Genomic DNA, 23,463 nt, shown 5'->3' on the forward strand with positions numbered 1-23,463 from the left:
CATGAAAAGCATATTATCTTCGTCACTTAGTTTATAGAAGTTCGCGTATTCTTCGAATTGTTTAAGAAACTCGGGTACACTTTCATGTTTTTTTCTACCATAAAAAGCTAATCTCTCAGGGGGTTCTAAACCCTTTACGTTACCCTGGTTTGATACGGCCAGGTTTGAAAAGGATTGTAGGACTGACGCTAGGAAGGCTGCCCGCTGGGCACCTCCAGTATTTGGACTACTCTGGGGATGAGGGTTTGATGTCCCTTGGGGCTGACTAGTACCTTGTGTACCTTGAGGTTGTCCTCTAGGAGGGGAATGGGGAATGCCCTGTGGAATATGTCCCGTAGGGTTCAGGGTTTGTCCAGGGTTTATTGGATTGGGTCTATTTGGCCTACTATGGGCATTTGTATATGTGACCGAACTTCTACGTGGAAATGACCCACTGGGGGCGATAGTAGTTACTGTGACTGGCGAAATATTTGCATTTGGCGTGGCTTTTGCCATATTTTTCCTTGAGGAAACCCAACTATTCAGAGACTGTTTTGCCTTTTCATATGCATTTAATTTAACCTCTACCTTTTGTTTAGGTGGGTCTGGTTTGGGTAGACTGGGTCTAGTTATCCCACTTAACGCAACTAAATCGGGGATACTCCCCGCGTGTCTAGCTCTAACTAGGCTATTCCCCTGGGGGTAATAACTTTGACTCATGTTATCAAACAGGGCTAAATTATTCTCATGTCTAGTTCTTTGTTCCTGCGTATTGCAATATGGGGTTAAATCCAGATTATCGTCCCATGGGGAATCGTCACCTTGGTTTTGGGCATATGCCATATTTAAATCGCTCAGTCTAGGGGGGCGTATAATATCCGCGGCCACGAGATTAGGCTTAGCTAACGGTAACGTTGAACCCGAGGATTCCGAAATATTTCCCGAAGCTGAGGAGCATTCTGTATCTTTCCTTTCACGGTATAATTTTAAATTTGGGCACGATTCGGGAGTGTTCATTTAATTTAGGAAATACTTAATTCAAAAATATTTATCCCGGAAATTTAATTATCGCAAGATAAGTCAAAAATAATTATGTTCAATTTAAATCAATGATAGGGATAATAATTTTATAACTCAATCTGATAAAAATAAAAATCGGAATTCTGCCTCGAATGTTCGAGAAGGAAAGTTCCCATCATGGCGGTGTGTATCAACCTGTAGCTAACTCGCGAATCGGGCCCGATCACCCCGACGGAAAAAAAGAGACCGAGGCCCAAAAAGCGGGCACGGCACTATTTGTAACGGTTCCCCCTCGGAAAAAGAATTATCGGCCGGTCGTTGGAGGGGTTCGCGCTACAAGTCCCTTGTGGACAATAGCGAGGGGAGTTGTGTAGGCCTAACTCAAAACCGTCACTATCGTCCCATAAGGGAATTTGCTTTAAAGGAAAATAAACATACCTTGTGGTTGATCTTTGAATAATTCTTTATTATGTCGAAGTAATTTAACTGTCAAAATTAATCGAGATCCAAAATTGGAATCGCGATACACGCGGAATACAATTTATTTCGTTCAAAAATACTTTAACCGAAATGGACCCGTGCCTGGTTCCGTGAGAATCACAAACGAACTAACTGTTCGGGAACTAAAAACGAACTGACTCGCAGAAACAAACCGGCGTTCCTTTTCGCCTCGGTACGGGGGTTTTTTAAGGATAGAATAAGAAAGGAGGAGGGGCTTAGATGGCGGCGGGCTGAACATAGTCCCAAAGTGGACTAGGGTGCTCAGCCCTCCGTCATCGTCTGCAACGGCTTCAGGGATGAGGCCGCTGCAACGGCAAGAAAAACTGTTAAAACTCTTACAACACAGACATCCTATATCCCAGGCTTGTCCTATAACTATTAACTATATTGAAAGTTATTTAAAATTAAACTTAATTTATTGACAGTTAATTTTAAAAATAATTAAAAATATTATCTGTGCGGTTCGCATCCTAATCGTTCATAGTAGAGATACAATTTTCCAAAAAAAGTAAAACTTAAAAATATTACAGATTTAAGAGTCTGAAACGATAAAATGCGCCTTGTCTTTCCTATTTTGGAAAGGAAAATTTTAATACCAGTTCGCCACCGGAAAATATGGGGAAAATAGGTTTTATCCAGGACGGTTTTAACCGGTTTAAACCGTGGTTAAACTGAGGCATTAGCCCGCATAACTGAGGCATTGGCCAACGTCGTTACCGCCTCAGCCACTTTTGCTTGGGACGCGGCTATATATTCAAGGGCTTTCCTCATGCCTCCATATTCTATATTAGTTGGGTCTCCCCGTTCATAGGGTTTTTTGCGGCTTTCGGCCCTTCTCTTGTTTCGAGCCTCATTTAATTCTATAAATTTGTTCTTGTTAGTAAAGGTCAGGATTAGCCCAAATTATTTGCTATATAAAATACATTTTGCAGAATCTGCAACGGAGTTTGGCACAAAAGCCATTTCATCGTTTCCGCTAGATTCTCCACCGGAAATCTCGCGGCGGGTTGGAGTAGTAATGGTTGGTTCTCCAACCTCTATTGTGACAATGGGTGCCACATCAACCTCGAAGTTGTCACCTAACGGAACAAATGACGAGGTGGATTCCTTCGAGGAACCGTTGTCCGCAGGAGAACGGAGGGATGAAGTTGATGGGGTAGGAACTTCGGGGAACCCAACGTCAATAACAGACTCCAGGCCCGTGACCAACCCCTTGCCAAAAATTTGGATGAGTCTCCCTTTTAAATCCGTAATGGATTCCGGAGGTGGCCCACCACCAGTCTTGCCAATATTGGCCTTTGAGGCTTTGACTTTTACATGGGATTTCCATGCCGTAAAGCACTAACGGAGTTATTATGTTAAAATTTATATGAAAATGTATTTGAATTAACATACCTTCTTCCACTTTTCAACATTTTTCGTCGCCCCAACTCCGCAACTATTTAATTGGGAGGCTAAGTCCTTCCACATGGCCTCGTACTTAGCCATTTTCATTCATGTCTACAAAATTTCTATGAGCTTCTAAAAACTCCACGTAAATTAATTGTTGCTTGGCGTGTACTTTAACACCCATTTTAAATTAATGTTCAAGTGAAATTTAAAAATAAATATTTTTAAAACCGAAAAAGAAACACGTGTTTGTATCTTAAGAAAAGAAATCGAAAGAGAGAAAATTTTCTTTGTATTGAATATATTCCCTATACAAAGACCTGTTTCCCAAATTTTCCACTCCTTGGGAAAAACCAAAGTGTCCATCCCTTCAATTTGAAAGCGCGCCTAATAAAACTGACCAATAAAGAAGAAGTGGGCGTGGAAAAGTACCACATGTAGTCTCAAGTGATGGAAAAAAACAACACGTGGCTTAAGAGGAAGTGACGTCCATTTGGATTGAGAGAAAATTTTCGAAGTATCCGAATGACGATAAGGTTGGAGAATGCGGTTTTTTCGGTCCACTCCGAATGAGGCCGATCCGAATCATAAGGATTCGGAGTGATCCGAATGATTTTCGATTTTTAGAGAATAGGGTCCCAGGAGCCAATGCATATTGGGGTAATACGATACGGAAACGTCAATTGACGAAAACTCCGGTCTTAGATCAAATCGGATGACGAATCCGATGTGGATAGAACGTACCATCTCCTTAAAAAAATGAATAAAAACGTTGTAACCCTCTATAGAAATTAACTAAAAAGGGAGATTCTCCCGAGGGCCATTAAAATAGAATTAAAGACAACTTATTGTTTAATATCAAAAAATAGAAGAAGACTCTTCTAAAGTATTTACTAATCAATTTTGACTAGGGATAAACCTGAACTTGTTCTTACTATATTAACTGAACAACACGCTCTCTCCGAGAGCTGACTACGGAAAGAAAAAATAAACTTGAAAAAATCACAGAAGATTTGAAAAGGAGGAGCATGTAACATGGAGGCATATATACCCTGATCCAAGGAGTAGAAACTCCAAGGAATCTGGCAACCATGTTACATTCCCCCCTCTTTAGGAACAATTTTAATCATAACAAAGAGTAACAAAAATGAAAAAAAAAAAACGGTTACCCCGAGGAACCCTGAATGTTTTGGCAGGGGTTTAAAATTGAGTATTTAACAGTTTTTTTTTCATTGCTTGCTTTCTGATAGTTTGTTTTCTTTTTGGGTCTTTCGAGCAATCCTGCGGGCTTCCCTTCGTTCATCTGCTTCCTTGCTTCTTTTCCCCGGGCAGTCGGACACTACATGGTGTCCTACTTTACGACACCTCCAGCATACTACTGTAGTTCAGATCAACGGATGTTTTCCTTCGGGTATTTTGGACGGAATTTGTAGTTTAGGGATGGTCACTTTTGGGATCCATCCCATGGATCCGAATCATTCCCAGTTTTCTTGGTCCATGTCTACATCCGCTTGGGGTTTCCATTGTTGGGAAGGAGTAAGTGGAAGCGGAGTAGGAGGTGCGTTGATTGATAAAGGTTCTTTTGCAATGGAAGCAGAATTTTCAAGGACGGATGCCCTAAATTTTTGATAAACCGTTACGGGTTCGTATCGACCCGGTTGGCGCGGTGGCAACGTCAGGTAAGGTGTATGGGAATAAGGATCTGAGTCCACTTCCTGTCGAGGAACTGTGTCCACTAATTCAGAGTGAGATCTCTGACTGGCAAGATTAGAGGGTGAATTGCTAAAGCCCTCTCCGGCAGGATTGATTAAGTCTTTAAGTTCTTCCTTTGGGACATCTATAATCATTGAATCTTCGTTCTCGAAGGGACAGTTTTCAGCGGTATGCCCTTTCGAATAACACAGTGAGCAAGCATGTTTAGAGTTTAAATAACGATTGGGCATTGTAACGGCCACATCGCAAACGCGAAATGGCGTTACCCCTGGTAGGCCGTTGCTCCTCATAACGCTAAAATTAGCGAACTTGGGGTGGCAGCGGAACGAGCATACGCTTGTATAACTAAGAAAGTTCTATTGCACTAACTGTCCTCGTCGGAATCCCGACAGAGACTTAACCCCTTGACCAAAAGTCAAGGGGGAAGGAACCCTTATACCCGACTCGAGACCCTGTGTCTATAAAAGGAGGGGCCGGGGACCAAAAGGTTATCTTTTGGCTGCTCACCGAAGAGAGGGCTCTTCCATTTTTATTTTGTTAAATTGTATACTTTAGTTTTTAAGTTAAAAAGATGACTGGGTGAGTTGAAATAAATTATTGTATTGAAACAGTGCTGTATTACTCTAGGGTAAGCCTACCAGTTTTGTGGGGCTTACAGCATGTAGCAATCATGTGCTTTATGACCAAAATCGTCGCAATTGCGGCACTTTTCCATCTTATTGTCATTTGCTGGACAATACTGCTCTAGTACTGGGATCGACAATTCAGTCTTGCTCGTAAATTTCTTTGACCTATAAGCTGTTTGTTTTACTTCCTTTGGTACTTCAAAGTACCACAACAAAGCATCTAATTGTTTCGCCATCTGAAAGTATACAGTATTAGTATCGTCTCTTATTCGCTTGGGAGATAAATTCCCATGGGAAAACAGAGATTGGTTCTCAGGAAAAGGAAAACTGTTCCCTGGTTAGGTTTTGTATGTTGTTGTTCTGGAGGTAAACCTGAACCTCATTAGGTGACCTTAATCTTTTATTGTCGGGAGGTCGGTAATAGATATCGACCTCGTTTCCTCCCGGCATAACCGTTGCCCTCTTACACACTTCTCTACGCCTTCCCAATCGAAAAGGTTCTAAATAAACATCGGGTAAGGTAGCCCTGTTTAATCGAGGAGTTCTCAGGGACTCCGATAATGTGGCCGATGAACTTTCGGACGCTCGCAGTGATTGGGATTGCGATTGAGAATTCTGTTCAGGAGTCAAAATCTCCTCCGAAAAGCCAGAAGGTGATTGGAGTTGTTCTGGTTCCGCAACTGAGTTGTCAGAAATGTGCTTAGGCGTGAGGATCTCTTCCGTCAAACTCGAAGTTGATTTGTGTAGCTTCTCTGATTATTTGAAGTATTTTGAACTCTAGCTTTTGATCTAGAGTCTAAGGATTTTAAGGGATATTCCCATTTAGGATGTGAAGGAGAATTAGGGGACTTTGACACTGCCCAGGGAAACATTGACTATGAGAGGACCCCCAATTTTCAGAGCAAGATGATGCAGTCTTTGCTATAGCCTTAGGTTTAGAGGGAGATTTCTTCTTCTCTCGTTTCTCGGCATTTCTTTTCCTTACTTCTATATCCTTTTCAATTGTCTTACAGGAATTCCTTAATTGTTCCATAGTAGTAAATTGCAAAAAGAGAAGAGGAGTTCTAAGTTTAAAGCATCCTTTAAATTACTCTTAATTATGGAAACTAACTCCTTTTCGGAAAGAGGATGTGTCATCCCTAAGTTTAATTTCATAACATCCCCGAAGAAGTCTTCTACAGATTCCTTATCCTTCTGACTTCTTTGGGAAATCTCTATTTTAAGCTGCGAATCAGCTTCAGAATTTCTAAATGGAGCCTTAAAATGTCTTTTAAATGTTTTCCAAGCTAAGCGAGGATGGTTAGGGTTTGAGCTACAAATATCATCATATTGACGGATTAAATCTCTGTACCAGTATAAAGCATGCCCTCGTAAAAGGAGAGGCAATGCTGCTAACCTATCTTCATTCGAAAGCTTGTGAAATTTAGCATATTCCTCAAAAGCAGCTAAGAATTCTGAGGCATTATTGTAGATAGAGAGTATGCAGCCAGTATGGCATACAAGATGGCGGCCACTGTTAAGTCGGAGGAGCCGTGTTTTTTTTACGCTCTCGTCTTTTTTTGGTGGGGATATTATTTAAAGATATTTTTTCATAAATTAAGAAAAGAAATTATTTCACGGTAATGGCAAATTTTATTCTGAGTGTAATAAAACTAAACACAATTAATAATATAATGTCTGCAAACATATTAATTAAAATACAAAAATTATATATATACACCCAAATCAATATTTTAAAATTTAAATTCAATTGGTTTGATAACCATATGGTGTGGTAGTATAATCAGGGAAAACTCTGACTTTGTCGACGACTACTTGATATATTTTTGTTTGATCTATTGTAATGAGGGTATGATTGGGCAGGCGACGTATTTGTGTGAACAGTCACCTTAAAATTGAGTTTTACAACAGGTGTAACATAGGGGAAAGGTGAGCTTACCATTTATCCGAGCGGGTAAAACCGGATGTATGAGATTTTGAGCCGGAAGTACATCGCACTTGAGAAGGCCATCAAAAGAGAAGATATCAAGGAAATTGTCTAAAATAATTTGAGGATGTCCAATAGGAATTTTACCCGTTTTGTTCACGAAAGGATATAAACTGGTGAAATCAACGTAGTGCCTTTTTTCTGTACCAGCTGTTTTATGGTACAGTTTGTTAGCGCTACAACGACCTCCAAAGAAAGCATCACGTGGGTTCAATCTTTTGGCTGTTTTAATACGAATGTCGTTGCGTTTTAAAAAAATCATTTATTTCGGTGTTATTTGTTTTGTCCTGTTGCCACTCGCATTCCCATTTGACATTCACTTTGTAGTGGAGGGCTTCTAGTTTTCAAATTTTTTTCTCGGTTTTTGTGTACCTCGTATTTAATGTTTGAGTGGGGTCACCATGTAAAATCATGTTTCTGTTTATAGGGAAGTGAACTTTACAGCCATGATAGTAGTATCCCATGAATTCGAACACTTCTTTGTTTGTGGGGCAATAACCATCTACCTTTAGGGTTTGAATTTTAACCTCCTTACCTCTAAAAGAGGATTGAATAAGAATGTTTCTCTCATGAGACGTCCATTCTAGCCATTCAATAGCGCCAAAAAATTGATTTTTGCCAAGTCTGTAGTAGTTTGATGCTAATGGTGTTGGATTTGAGATAATTTTTACAATATAATTTACGTACCGTTACAAGGCGCCACTGCTGTACCAACTACCAAGCTGATGAGCTAGAGATGCTTCTCGGTAAACTAGAACAATAAGTCAAAAATATTATATAATTTACGTACCGTTACACGGCGCCACTGCTGTACCAAGCTGATGAGGTAGAGATGCTTCTCGGTAAACTAGAACAATCATTCAAAAATATTATATAATTTTCGTACCGTTACACGGTGCCACTGCTGTACCAACTACCAAGCTGATGAGCTAGAGATGCTTCTCGGTAAACTAGAACAATAATTCAAAAATATTATATAATTTACGTACCGTTACACGGCGCAACTGCTGTACCAAGGCGAGGAGTAGAGATGCTTCTCGGTAAACTAGAACAATCATTCAAAAATATTCCCAGCCTCCCACACATGAGCGATGTTTACCCTAATGCAGCGCTTCTCAAACTGTGGTCCGTGGACCGGCACCGGTCCGCGGACATGCGGCTGCCGGTCCGTAGGCAAGCGCCGGCAGACTCTGCCTTTCCCTGCTATAAACGGCCGTTTCTCTGTTTCTAGTCCCTCCTTATATCAGTAAAGATAAAAAAGACCAAAGTCGTATTTACCTTCTTGAATTTTCATCTTAACGGATCACATGCGCCGATTTAGGTGCGCGAGAGTTAGAGATCGAGCTGTTCCATTATAGTTACCCTTTTTGACCTAACCCCTTTAGTTAAAGTAGAATTGGCCTCGGTTTATTTTACGAACCCCGCTAGGTGTCACCAAGTTCTGACTAATGAGAGGCGTGCCCGAGAAATATCTTTTTCATAAGATCTCTGCGACTCAACGTCTATTATTTTAGCATATTAAGCTTATTCACTATTTGAAATTTAAGCGTTTTCCGTTATATCTGTACTAATTTTTATACCGTTAGTACCCATTCTGTTAAAAAATATGGTTTCTAAAAAAATTGAACATCTATTTTGTTGTTGGAGAATAGTTCACATTTTTTGGTAAGGGATGGTGAAAAGAGGCCCAGTGGCTCATCCTTGCCATTAAAGGAATACCGAACTGATTTAAAAATTATCTCAAATCTAAAGAAAACCGTACTTTTTTGAGAGTTTAAATTCTTCTGATTCCAAAAATATGCTTAATAAATATTTAAATAGGAGGGAAAACACAGAAAAAACACTTCGAAAACTTGAAATTTGGGGGCAAAAGAAAATTTGGGGAGAAGTTTTTGGCGGGTATTTCTCCTCGCTACGTCACTCACGGCATCTCGCGGAAAAGCCAAGCGCGCGCCCGAGACTCCCGAGTCTACTAATGCCGTGCGAATCTGAATAAAATAGGCTTAACGCGGCGCTGAGACACTAACAGGGGTCACGTGAGCGACATCAAGAGAGAAAATTTCTCCTTACTACGTCATCAAACGAAACAAAATTTAGCTAGGCCTTTTCCAAACACAAAACTTTGATTGCAATGTACAAATTTCTACGAAACCAAATACAAAAGTAAACATATCATAATAAACTGGATTTTTCAAGGATTTTTTTCGTATTTTAAGTTTTTGGATGACGAAAATTATAGCACTCGTCATCCACAAACTCTTTAAGTTGTAATCTCATAATAATGGTTTACACACGTATATAAATAAACTACTAATGTGTTTACCATTTTCTCATTCATTAAACTTGGAAAATTGCACTTTATACCAAACAAAAAATATATCTGGTCCGTCATACATAGTTGAAAGAAAAAACCGGTCCGCAAGATTAAAAAGTTTGAGAAGCGCTGCCCTAATGCATATTTCAAAAAATATTAAAATGGAAAACCGTGGGAAAACATACCATATCATGGCGAAATGTCGGCTCTTACTAGCTTACATATTCTCTCTCTCTAGCACTCACTATCTCACCCCTCTCACACAGCAATCATAGAATGTCACTCCCAAAGATGTTTCCCCTAAAGATATTATAATTAGCAGCACGCATCACAAATGAGATGTATTGTTTTCCTAGAATGCAGTCTCCAAAAAAATAATTATTATTATGAGGAACTTTTGGCGAAGGGGCCACAATTTTCACAAATCGCGGGAGAACAAAGAAGAAAAGGCAACCGTTTATGAATTGTGCACTTGGATAATGTAGAAATCAATGTATATACTGAGGTTTTATAAATATAATTCAAAAATATAAAATTTAGAAATTTGGAATTCCATACTTACCATGCACCCATCTATTTGTCCTAATGAGACAAAGACATTCTGGACCCCGTGAGCCGCGACTAGGAGCGTTGGCTTTGTCAGAGAGAATTGACGGTTAGGATTCAAAATTTCAAACACTCGAGAAAATTTCTTGGGAAAAAAGGGGACATGTCACCTATGAAGAGGTGGTTGAAGCCCCCTCCCCCATCCTGTTTGAGCCTTTCACGTGAACGCTGGATTTTTGAAGGGATTGGGAAAACGTCGGCCTTCCACTGTACAAACCGAGTCCTTTCTAGCATTACATTTGGGGAAGGGAACGGGGGATGAGAATTTGGGAACACTAAAGGACATTATTAAAGTAAAACGACCTTGGGCACAGGGTTGGCAACTACCTATCCAGTCCGGTTTAAACCACCTGGTTTAATCCGGAATAATCCACTTAAAAAAATCCACCTAAAATATCCGGCTTAATTATGAATGGGGAAAAATCAATTTTGTGCCATAAAAATAATTAAAATAGAACCAAAAACAAGGCAAAAATATATGAAGTGACAACTAAAGATTATTTATTATAAATGATAAAACAAATAGTTATGTTACCGGTTACTGTCTAGTTACAGCTTACAATATTTTTCCAGTATTACTCGAACTTAAAGCATAGCGTTGGTTCCAGTGGACAAGTTGACTTTCCTTACGAACTCCTGTTTTGGCTTGGGAAAGCTAGAGGCATTTGTGGGCGGAATTTATACGTGCATGAATAAATCCCGCCCACTAGCCTTTGCCAAGCCAAACCCGGAGTTTAGAAGGAAAGTCCCCTTGTAAGGGATCCACTGGAGCCGCGCTAGCGTTAGGCTCGTGCACTCAGGAAAGAAATTGATTTCATGAAAACATTTTATCAGTTAAACTAGCAGACTATTTTATATTGTAATCGGGGCTAGGGGTCGGGGAGTGCCCCAAAACTAAAATAAGAGCTAAACAGAAGTACTTTGCCTTCAAAAAACCTAAAATAACTCGTGTTTTAAAAAAATTCGGATAAATCCTATAAAATCCGGTTTAATCCAATAAAAACCACTGTTCTGGATTTTATTCAAATTATCCGGATTTTTGCCAACCCTGCTTGGGCATTACCGCCCTCGCTCTCTTTTCAGAGGGTTGGTCTGTCAAGGCTAGGAAATCCCAGCCACTAACTAAAGGCCGCCGACCGGTTATGGCAGCGCCCATACAAAATAATACCTATCTAAATTCTACAGGGCCGGTAGGCCCTTGTAGATATGACATGACACCCTTCCGTAATGTTAAAGGAAAATTCACAGTTTTTAGGGTTAGCGTCCCATAGAAAAAGCATTAAAAAAATTTCAGTTTTTTAAGGCAATTGTGGCAGGCCATACGGAAAAACTATAGCGAACTTAGTTTTCGGAATACTTCTAAATTAACAAGCATTTATTAAATGGGAAACTTACTTGTTTCGATTTTTAATTAATGAATTCTAATTTTTGTAATTTAACTAATTAAGATAGTACGTCAAAAAATTACTTTTGGGCCAGAAGTCAGCCTAACCTTATAGCACGCTTAAACCTAATTCTACATTTCGTTCTCGTTGACAACTAGAAGGGCCTAGGTTTGTGGGTGCTAACAAGTTACGTTGACATATTTCAAATGTTGGCTTTCTTGCTGATTTTCCTAATTTCTTAGCAGTGGACGCTAACAAATTACTTTGGTATTTCAACCGAGCTTGAAGCACCTTTATATGTATTTTCTAATTAACTGTAGCACCCTTAATAAGAAATACGTCGTTATCAGGTCGAATTTTCGTCTAGAAAAGTAATTCAGGTAAATAATTACAGTTAAGAGGTTTTTATATCATTTAAAGTAAGTTTTTGAACGTTCTTTACGGCCAAGGCTTAAGTTGTATAGACTAATAGCATGGATTTATAATAGAAGCTTACGCTTCCTGGATATTCCACTGTAGCCTTCAGTAAGGCATTTTGATTTCAAACACATTTATGTCATAAAAATTCGCGCGCGTGGGGGCTGATGACGTAGAAATTGAGGCAAACTTTTTTCTCTCGGCGCGCGTGCACGCGCGCTTTTCTAAAAATTGTTTCGCGCGCGCTTTTCTAAAAATTGTTTCGCGCGCGCTATTAAAAAAAACTCAAGCGCGTGAAAAACGTCCACCCCCCCTCTGAATTTGCCTCAAATTCTACGTCACAAACGCGCCTGCCAGGCTGGTACTAGCTCGCGCCAGTTCAGATGAGGAATAAATGTTGTGCGCGTTTTAAGGCGAGTGGAATATCCAGGAAGCGTAAGCTTCTATTATAAATCCATGCTAATAGCACCCCATCTTATTTCCCCATAGAGCTTAATACAGTCGAAGGCAGAGGGCTGCCATTACCCTATTTTAGTTACTCTTTAAAGATTATTAAAAAGGCTGATTTCCAGCTCTCATTTGTTTTGGAATCCTGTGTATAGTCTGCTCAATTTTATGCTAGAAACATAGCCTAACCTGGTTAACACTAGGCTTTTTATGCTGTATTTACCGTGTGCGCTTCCAATAAATGGCATACCTATTCAAATTATTAACGTGTTGAAATAAAGATAATGCTTTTTACCCTGTGAAAAGATCGAAAACTTCAAAATACTACTGGTAAGATGACAAAAAGTTTAATATGTTTTCCCTACTGCAGAGTCGTGATGTTTACGTTAGCGCAGCTTACCTATTTGTTACAACAGTGGATTTTGTTAATTCATAAATATAAGTAACAGTGGTGCTGATTAATCCAGGAGGTCAGTGTCGTTATGTAATTTAATTAGTCAAATAATTTCCATGTTTACATCAGCGCAGATTTTTCCAACGTAACCACGTCAGCAACGGAGGGTTACGTTGTTGGCTATCTCCACAGTTCACATTTATTTGTCTAAATTGCTATGAATTGTTTAGGTATTTAATTTAATTACTGTTATTGAAGCCAAAGTTGCTAAACTATAGAATCACATCATTCATTAACATATGTTATAGATGATTTTTATGTTACCGCAAATTTAGCACGAGGTATGATAAAAGTTTAACACATTGTGTTGGCAAGAATGAAAAACTCTTCTAAACTTTACAATTAAGGTGATTTGAAACTCATTTTATAAGCTAAATCAACACTGCCAAACCTCAATCCTTCATTAATTTCAACTTAAGTATAATTAACGTGAATTTAAACATGAAATATACATATTTGGATGAGAACTCGAGTAACTTTGAAATAAAATACATAATTAAGATTAAAACTGCACAAGCTCTTAGTATAGCCCCATGTTTTCTATCTCATACTTAGTTAATTTCAATTATCTTTAAAGTACATTAATAGGCGCGAAATTCGAAAGTTTAAGGTAAAATAAGAGTCAAAACCCACTAAAAATTGCAATTAAGGTTAAGTATATATTGAAAGTCATTTATAACCTAAATGTACACTGCCGAAATACAATCTTACGTTAATTTTAAATCAATTAAATATAATTAACGTGAAATTAAACCAAAAATATTCATTTTTTGGATTAAAAGCTCAAATAACTTTTAAATAAACTGTTTAATTAAGATTAAAACTACCCAAGCCGTTGGTAAATCCCAATGTTTTCTATTTCACACTTCAGTTAATTTCAACTATGTTTAAAGTACATTAATTGACGCGAAATTCAAAAGTTTAGGGTAAAATAATGACTGTGGCAAAAATGTTAAACTGCACAAAATATTCCAATTAGGGTAAAAAATTCCAATAAATTATACTTTTAAGCTTAATCGACTCTCCCGAACTGCGCTCAAATTAGGATTAAAACAACACAAGTTTTTCGCACAGCCACAGATGTTTCCTATTTCACTTTCGAATTAATTTAATTCATCATTAAAATACATCAAAAGCGCATACATATTTTAGAGTAATTGCAATTAAAGTTAATATTTCATTGAAACTTGTATTATAAACTAAATCCACACTAGATAAACCGTTAAATTAAACTTAATCAAGTATAATTAATGTGAAATTAACCCAAAACACGAATGTTTTTGGTAAATTCATGGATACCTTATAATTTAACTAACAAATTATAATTAAAACTACACTTATCTTTCACTCAGCCTCCATTTTCATGTTTAATTCTTACACTTAAGAAATTGTCATTTAAAATCATTTTTCCCATATTGAAAAGAGAGCTATTGAAAAGGCGCGAAATTTAAAAGTTTTTTTTGGGGGGGGGGTACAGTATGTGTGCATTTTTAACAGGAGTATTGTTACAATTGTAACACTACAGACCTTGTATTTCTAATGGAACCGGCAATACCGCAACGCTGAGCCGAAAAACCAGGATGGTAATTGTTTGGACCTATCGGGTGAGGACATTGGAGCACCAAAAACATACCGCGGTGTCACTTGTTGAACGTTAAAGCGACCTTCATCACTTTAAATCCCATGACCTGCTCAATCTGGCAATCTTTGAAAACTCAACTTTGAGGTTCTTCCGGTCCCTTTGATATACAGGGTCTTCAGTGTTGGAGCTAAGTATAAGAATTACAGTAGTTAGTCTCGTTTCCTAGCAAAATGCCAACCTGTTCTAACCAGGACAAATTGGACAGGATGTTTATTTTGGGTGAAGGTCGCAGTAACGTTCAACTAAAGGCAGTGCTTCCACACCGACAACATCCGGTGCGAAGCACCTTCGTGATTTCGGTAGTGCAAGATCATGAACGTAGAAGAGACTGTATAGTCTGTAATGAGGATATAGATTTTGACATCGTAGCACGTTTTGAAGCTAATTCATGCTAATAAGTAATAATAGAGCGGTGGAACAAGAAGTTGCACTAAGCCATTCTACTGTTTGTGCCAGTTTACAAGGGCATCATTACTGGCATTATCATACCCCCTACATCAAGCCTTAACGGACGAGGATTTCCCAAGACGGCAATACCATTAGTCTTACCATGCGTCATGAGTTCACTGCTTGCAAATGTATTGCAAGACATGGACAGTCGTCTGGAAGAGTGCCTAAACCACAATGGTAGAAACGTCGAATATTTACGTTGAGGTGTTTACCAAACAGTTAAGAGGTTGCAATTTGAGGCCCACGTTCTAAGACTAATCGTAGGACAGTTCTTTAAAATATTTTGTTGCATTCTCCAGTATTCTTTTTGTACCTTGTCACTCGTTGTCACTTGCATACAATAAAACATGAATTCTAAACATTTATTTACACCCTGTATAATTTAGTATGACATCACCCGTTGGCAGTATTGGGGGTTCTACATAAAGGAAGCTGTTGGTCTGATCTCGACACCACTGTATATGTATACAGTGTACGAAACAAATATTTTTCTTCCATATTTCAAATACCGTCGTTTTTAAGCTTCTTTCATAAATAAAGTGCAACATTATATGCTTATCGAAATCAATGTTATTGGATATAAGTTAAATGTAATTAACGATACTGAAGTACTTCTTTAAGCAATTAGAAATAGATCAACCCCAAATGTATGACGGTAAAGCAAACATAATTATTCAAAATTTAATTACATTAAGACTGAAGTAACAGATATTATAAAAAACGTCTTGGTTTGGACCAAGGCCGAAAAAACAAACGATATGTGTGAGGTTTATCAATTGGCTGAAGTATCAGATATTGCAATTTTTTTTGTTATTTTTATCCATTTAATCCTTAATCAATATTAAATTCAATCAACTGATTTTACCGTTAATCGATCTATTCCCTCTAAATTAATTGAAAAAATTACATATCTACGCTTTTTCAAGAACAATTACATTTTCCGAAAACATTTTATCATGAAATTAATTATTTTGAAGGGATTTCGTGTAAGCACTTGACGGACATAGTTTTAATTGTTGCTGGCTTGACAAATTTTCAAGTTTGCATCAAAAAAAAAAACTTAAATCGGTAAGTTGCTAAGAAGACTGATGTTAAAATAAATATGATAATTTAAATTTATTTTGTTCAGACTAGTTAATAAACGAATGCCGTATACTTAAGACAAAGCAACATCGTTTATCCTGTGTGGTTTTTGTTAGAAAGTAGCTATCTGTAGCACTGGAAAAATATGATATCGGTATAATTATAACCAAAGGTAAAGGTAAAGATTACATAAAAAGATATACGTTTCAGTACCAATGGCTTGTTATATTAATTTCCATTCAAAACCAGTTAAGCGAAGAAGGTCACTCTTAACTTAACCCCCCCCCCCAAGAAAGTCTAAAGTACGAAGAGGGAAATTGCAGTGCAACCTTTCTTTCACAGTCGCGACATTAGAAATGTAGCATTTCGATATAGGAAATTAAATATATGAATTCGTGCAACACCCTGGTTTGGCATCCACTATTAAATATTTACATCTTCCTTTCGAATTATGTCAAAGTTCGCTTGGTCTTTTTAGACACAGTATTTCAAATATTCAATATTAAATCCCTCAACACGTACTCCCTTCAAAATAATTAATTTCATGATAAAATGTTTTCGGAAAATGTAATTGTTCTTGAAAAAGCGTAGATATGTAATTTTTTCAATTAATTTAGAGGGAATAGATCGATTAACGGTAAAATCAGTTGATTGAATTTAATATTGATTAAGGATTAAATGGATAAAAATAACAAAAAAAATTGCAATATCTGATACTTCAGCCAATTGATAAACCTCACACATATCGTTTGTTTTTTCGGCCTTGGTCCAAACCAAGACGTTTTTTATAATCCCTTTAGAAATCCATCTGACTGCCCTCTTGACTTGTCCGAGATAACGATCGCTTTACAGTAGCACCGAGGGGCAATTCACTTGGATCTCGAGAGCATCATTAATCTGAATTTAAGAATCAAATCCTTTGATCATGATTTAATCAACACTGCGGAAGAAAGGTAATATTTGTAAGCAGATTTAATAAGGCGATGTTGTAGAATTAATGGAACAAGAGAACTGCCCCTCGAGTAGCAGCAGTTTCTTGTAGGCCGTCCATTTTGTCAGTTTTATTGGTTGTTTCATCAAAGAGGAGAGAGGAGAGAGAGATATAATAAAACTACTTTATTAGGAGTAGAATTGCTCATGTATTCAATTACAAGAGTTGCTTACGCACAATGTACCAGTCAATTTGAAAAAACAATTTTTCGTCAATTTTTTTTTCTGATTTTTCCATAGCTTTAAAACAAGTTAAAATTACTTTATTTTTTTGAGTTTCTTAAATAGTAAAAATTTTTAAAAAAGGTAAGTATTAGTTCAAGCCACATTTGAAGAGAATAAATGAAAATTCAATATATTGACAGAGTCTCGAACGACTGATGTCGCTACTTCGTTGATTAATGTCCTTTGTAGCTTAAATTGTCTAACGAAATCGACAAAAAATTTCGTTATCGTTCAACGCGATCCCACGTACAGGCCGATAGTCTCCCACTCTCTCACTTCCGGGTATTTATCGCGAAAATAAGCGTGAGTCGTATCCATGTATGCCTTTTTCTCCAGGTTAACCCGGTTGGCCTGGTCCAAATGCTGCTCAAAACGTATTGTTGGGTCGATAATGAATCCGACGGGTAGTCTGGCGCTTTGATTTGAGGCGTCAGGTTTACATGTTGCAGCCGTCCTGTCAATAATCACAAGATCGGCCCGTTTATTAGTTCCGTTCTCGTCTGTGCAGTGTACTTCCTTGTACACTTCGTGAGCAGAAGCGATACAGCTTGCTTCTATTAGGTTAACAACCCTATTATGCCTTGCAATTACCAACTCATTGGAATGCGGGCAGTCCTGAAGCACGTGACAAAGAGTTTCCTTCTTCATGCAGTTAGGATACCTGCATGAGATTGTGCCATTGGAACGACCCTTGGTACCAAGAGTGGCGCAACAGTTAGAATTCATTTTGATAGCCGAGGTCCACTGGGACGATGAGATACCCTTCCCCGTGGTCATCCATGAGTTAGCGTTCGGGCATTCGGCGAATTGCGCCACTCCGAGACCTTTCCCTGGCAGATTAGACCACTCCTGAAAGGCATTCTTTCTTAGTAAGTCCCTCAGTTTTTGAGAAGAGAACGCTGATTCCGCTGGGCTTAATTGAATTCCCAGTTTATCTAAACACTCAAGACGTTCCACGTCGAAATTTCGACATACTCGGAGGGCTGGATCCTCGATTTTATTCAGCGTTAAAGCGATACTGTAGTGTTGAAGATAGGCTTCCCACGAGGCACACACAATTCCGAGGCCTCTAAGTCGCCTTGGGGAGTAAAACATGTTGTCCGTGCTATCATTAGGAATCATGATTATTTGTTTTACAGCGCCTCGAATGCAGATATCAATGTCTTTCAGAAAACCCTTGGTTAAATTTTTGAGCGGAGCATTTTGAAGCGGGTAGACCACCGATGGCCAGAGGAATTGGTTGATGATGTTGTGCTTCTGGCTAGGTTGAAGCAGCGGGCTAGCTACTAATAAGTCGAGGTTTTCCGATACATTTTTTCAAACCGCTGCTTTATCAAGAATAATTTCATCGTTGAAGTCAATTCCTAGATACTTGACCCGTTCATTGTACTCAAGGGTTGGGATACAATCGCCACCAAGGGAAGGTAGGAATTCGGAACTGACATCCAGGTGTCCTCGACTGATAATTATAGCCTTACTTTTCTTACAGTTTACGCTCAGTCCTATTTCCCGTAGACCATCAATAACCATTTGCACCAGGACCGCCGCGCACTCCTTATTCTTCGCAATAATCGTAGTATCGTCTGCAAATCCCAAGCCAGATAATGATTTTTTCACCCGAAATTATTTCGAATCCATACGTTGAGGCCACTGTGTCTTCCGTCAGTCCTTTCAATATAAAGTCAATGGCCATGTTGAAAAGGGTTGGGGATAGAGGGGCTCACTTCGATCTGTACCTCGTTATCTGTTATAAGAAGATATATGAGGTCGCGTTGCTTCTCCGAAAGCGGGAGGACTTCTAGTGTCTTCTTTATATGCAGATGACTGATGTTGTCAAATGCCTTTGAAACATCCAGGAATACAATAGCGCAGTCAGATTTTTTCGATTTCGCGGATTGTAAGACCCCATTGACCAGGGAGGAGTTAATGTGCGTCCCTGGTGTGGGTACAAATCCTCTCTGAGCGGCACATGGCTGAAATTGTACGCGAATCCTTTTATCGATTGTCCTTTCAATAATTCTTCTGATGATTGAGAAGATCATAATTGACCGCCAATTATTGAGGTCATTCGCGTCCCCTCCTTTATGGATGAGAACTGCTCGCGCATGTTTCAATGGAGATGGTACATACGAGTACTGCTCCATCAATGAGGCGATCATAGCAATTATTTTTGCGCAGTTTGTTTCCCTTAGTGCCCTCATGAGAACTCTATCGGTGCCTGGGGCGGTATAGATGGCCACACCTTTCATGGCTATTTGCACCTCTTCCACCGTGTAAGGCTGATCTATTAGCTCTTCATTTTGTAGTGTGAGTGAAACTCCATAGTCCCCCCTAGTGTGGGGGTTCGGGTGTGATAATAGCTTTTCAAAGTGGTCCTGAATTTGAGATACCTGAATTTGGCACGTGACGTCTGACTGTTTTTTCGTTACCGCTCTCCATGCTTTTCTTCTACGGTTATAGTAGTCATATTGGACTTTCTCATAGTTATATGCTTCGCGACTTTGCTGTGTCCGTTTTACGCGGTCTTTTTGGGGATTCTTCGAGTTTCTATAACCCTTGTCTTTTTCTTTTAACTCTTTGCGTTTACGAGCGGCGTAGAATTTAGAGGCCGGGTGTTTGGGTCCCGATAGGCGACTCATGACCGCAGCTAGAAAGTCTTGTAGTTCCTTACAAATCTCGTCAAAAACTATGCCATCGAAGTTAGCTTGCAGGAAGAGGAGACGTTCTTCAAAAGCAATAATTTCAGGGAATGATCTATTTGTAGACTGTTGAACTTCAAGCATTGGATCATTGTCTCGTGCAGATGTACCAGTATCAGTGCTTCCTATTTGTACAACTGCATGTGAAGATTTGCCTTCATCCGACGTCCCTGTTGATGCAGTTTGGTCCCCACTGCCTGCTGACGTCGATGCGCAGGCAATCACTGAGCGGGATACTTCTTTCGCACGATTTATGTCGGGAGGTTTTTTTCCTTAAGTTGGTACTTAGCGGCGACCATCGCCCTGGATATTTCTTTATGGGAATTAGAGATGTGCACCCTAATTCCTTATTCCCCTTTAAACGCTTTGCCACAGTGGGGGCATGGCTTCAAAACAGGTTGTGACTTGATAATAGAAGGCTGCGACCTCAGGCTTATACCAGCAGGTGAAGTTCTAGAAGTAAGAGACCGACGTTGCGAGAAGTTCATACTCCCGTAGTATTTTTGCCCCCCCGGGAGAGGTAGTATTAAGACTTGTTCAGCTTGTTTCAAAATGGCGGCCCCCAGTCAAGGCCCGGGCAAACGCGAATAGCGTACAAATTTCATTAAATTAAATTAAACTAAACTGAATAATTATATTATTTTTAGCACTCCGTAGACTGAATACTTAAACTTTGCTAAATACACCTTGCAAAAATAGATACTCACAGAGAACCTACTAAATGTACCACCGATACGAGCCGAGGCTTAATTTTGGGGAGCTCGAAATTATGCGACTTGACCGATCAAACACAAGAGAGATGATGATCATTACTTTATTTAGGAGTAAAAACTGCCCTAATCTTTATAGGGTTGCAAAGACACAGTGTACCTATCAGTCGCGTGACATCGTTAACCAAGTATTTAAAATTGTTTTTTTTTTTTTTTTTTTTTTTTTTTTTTTTTTTAGTTTAGTTTAAACAAAGCTAAGTTATATATATCATTATAATTTAATTAAGAAGAATGGAGATGAAAGTTGAGCTGCGCAATTGAATCTCTTAGCACAGATATTGCAATGTCCGTTAAAATTTGTTCGTGCAGTCGAAACCGGCGGGTGAAATCAACCCAGAATTTGGGAATTGTTCCTCGTGAGCCCACGTACAACCCGATCGTTTCCCAGTCAACAATGTCAGGGTACTTGTTTCGAAAATAATCGTGGGTGGAGTCCATATACAATTTCTTTTCTGCGTTTACTGACAACGCTTGGTCTAATTGCTTTTCAAAGCGAATCGTGGGGTCTAGAATGAAGCCGCGGGGATGTTTATTACCCGTCGATAGTAGATCCATAGGCGAGGTTAGGTTATTCCTATCTAGGACTACTAGGTCAGCCCTTTTGTTGGTGTTGGTTATGGAGTCCACACAGTGAACTTCTTTGTGGACTTCGTATCCCAAGTGTCTCAGTTCAGTTTCAAGTTTATTTACGACGTTATTATGTCGTGAAATCACCATCTCATTGGTTCTTGGGCAATCTTGTAGAACGTGACACAAGGTTTCTTTCTTCATACAGAATCTGCATGAGGTGGTTCCTTCGGATCGCCCTTTAGTACCTCGGGTGGCGCAACTGTTCGAATTCATTTTGATGGCTGATGTCCATTGCGATGACGATAGGCCCTTTCCTGTGACCATCCATGAATTTGCTTTCGGGTATTCGGCAAATTGCACCACCCCTAAGCCTTTTCCCGGGAGATTACTCCACTCCTCGAATGCCTGACGACGTAGCAGGTCTCTTAACCTTTGGACTGGCGGCGCCTCTCCTTGTTCGTCTACCTGAATGGACAATTTCTCCAAACATTCAATTCGTTCTTGGGCGAAGTCTCTACATGCATTTAATGTACTATCATCTACCGCCTTCAGTTTCATACTGATGTTATAGTGCTGTAGGTATGCCTCCCAGGAAGCTCGAACTATACCAAGGCCTCTATATTTTCGCGAGGAGTATAGCATCGAATCAGGACTATCGTTCGGGATTAATAATATTTGTTTAACCGCTCCCTTGATGAACGTATCAATGTCGCTCAGAAATTGCTTCGTGAGATTCTTTAATGGAGCGCTCTGAAGAGGGTATACAACCGTTGGCCAGATAAATTGATTTATAATGTTATGTTTTTGACTAGGGAATAGCAATGGGCTTGCAACCAAATTGTCGAGATCCTTGGCCACTGAAGAGAGGACCTCCGCTTTGTCAAGAACAATTTCATCCTCAAAATTTATTCCTAAGTACTTTACTCTTTCTTGCGCCCTAAGGGTAGGGATTTGTTGGCCATTTAGCATTTTGACACTTTCCATAGAGATATAGTTTCCCCCTGGAGATGACTATTGCTTTACTTTTACTATAGTTTACTGATAGTCCGATTTCCATGAGCCCATCCAGAACGATTTGAACTAAGGCTTTCACCGACTCTGTATTGTTTCCGACAACCACGGTGTCATCTGCAAAGCCGAGTCCCGAAAGTGGCTTTTGGCCTTGGACTACTTCATAGCCGTGGGTCCTTGCGACTGAGTCTTCTGTGAGTTCCTTTAATATGAAATCAATAGCGATATTGAACAAGGTAGGTGATAGCGGAGCACCTTGCGGGACTCCTCTTTTGATAAATATTTTCTTTGTCTTCTTCCGGTCCGCTTCAATTTGAACCTCGTTGTTTGAGATCAATTCTAGTAATAACAACCGCTGTCTATGAGATAGCGGTAACGTATTGAGGCATTTTTCTATGTGAAGGTGACTGACGTTATCGAAAGCTTTTGCCACATCCAGGAAGACTATTGCGCAATCCGATTTATTAGATTTAGAGGCCTTTAGCACACCATTGACCAGTGATGAGTTGATGTGCGTACCTGGAGTGGACACGAACCCTCTTTGAGCTTGGCAGGGTTGCACCTGAGTTCTGACGCGTTTGTCGATGGCTCGTTCTATTATTCTACGTATTATTGGGAAGATCATAATAGACCTCCAGTTGTTCAAGTCATCGTCGTTTCCGCCTTTATGGATTAGTATTGCTCTTGCGCGTTTTAATGAAGCTGGAACATACGACCATTTACTCATAATGGTAGCGATCAGTCCTATGGCCTGATGACAGTGAGTTTCCTTTACTGCCCGCAACATGACGCGGTCAGGTCCTGGGGCCGTGTCGATTGCAATACCTTTCATGGCCATAGAAATTTCTTCTTTGGAGAATGGAAAGTCGACATCCTCGTCGACGTTGATTGTTTGTTCGTATTGAGATCTCATTGACTTGTTAGGGAGGGATAGTAACTGTTCAAAGTGCTCTTGAATTTTATTAATTTCTACTTTACATGTGGTGTAATTGTTCTTCTTGGCAATGGTACGCCACACTTTTCGTCGGCGGTTATAGTACTCGTACTGGGCCTTCTCATACATATATTCTTGGCGGGACTTTTCACTGCGTTTCTTCCTGTCTCGTTGCGGGTTCGATGAATTTCTATAGCCCTTGTCCTTTTCTTTCGGGCAATTACTTTTTCTCGCCTTAAAGTACTTGCTGG

General features: G+C 39.3%; 1 long non-coding RNA gene across 3 annotated transcripts; it reads left to right on the top strand.

Moving 5' to 3' along the window:
- Positions 1 to 11,850: 11,850 nt before the first annotated feature.
- Positions 11,851 to 15,293, top strand: LOC149662780 (uncharacterized). 3 transcript variants are annotated; one of them, XR_016368626.1, is made up of 3 exons: positions 11,851 to 11,900; positions 12,427 to 14,564; positions 14,647 to 15,293. It is a non-coding gene; the product is annotated as an uncharacterized LOC149662780 (long non-coding RNA). The 3 variants fall into 3 exon arrangements; XR_016368627.1 differs by lacking the exon at positions 11,851 to 11,900 and having other exon boundaries at positions 12,403 to 14,564; positions 14,630 to 15,293; XR_016368625.1 differs by lacking the exon at positions 11,851 to 11,900 and having other exon boundaries at positions 12,403 to 14,564.
- The last annotated feature ends 8,170 nt before the right edge of the window (positions 15,294 to 23,463 follow it).

This window comes from Phalangium opilio, unplaced genomic scaffold, assembly GCF_054372755.1.
Source record: "Phalangium opilio isolate 3A_F unplaced genomic scaffold, DU_Popi_V2 ptg000063l_1, whole genome shotgun sequence".
NCBI lineage: Eukaryota > Metazoa > Arthropoda > Arachnida > Opiliones > Phalangiidae > Phalangium > Phalangium opilio.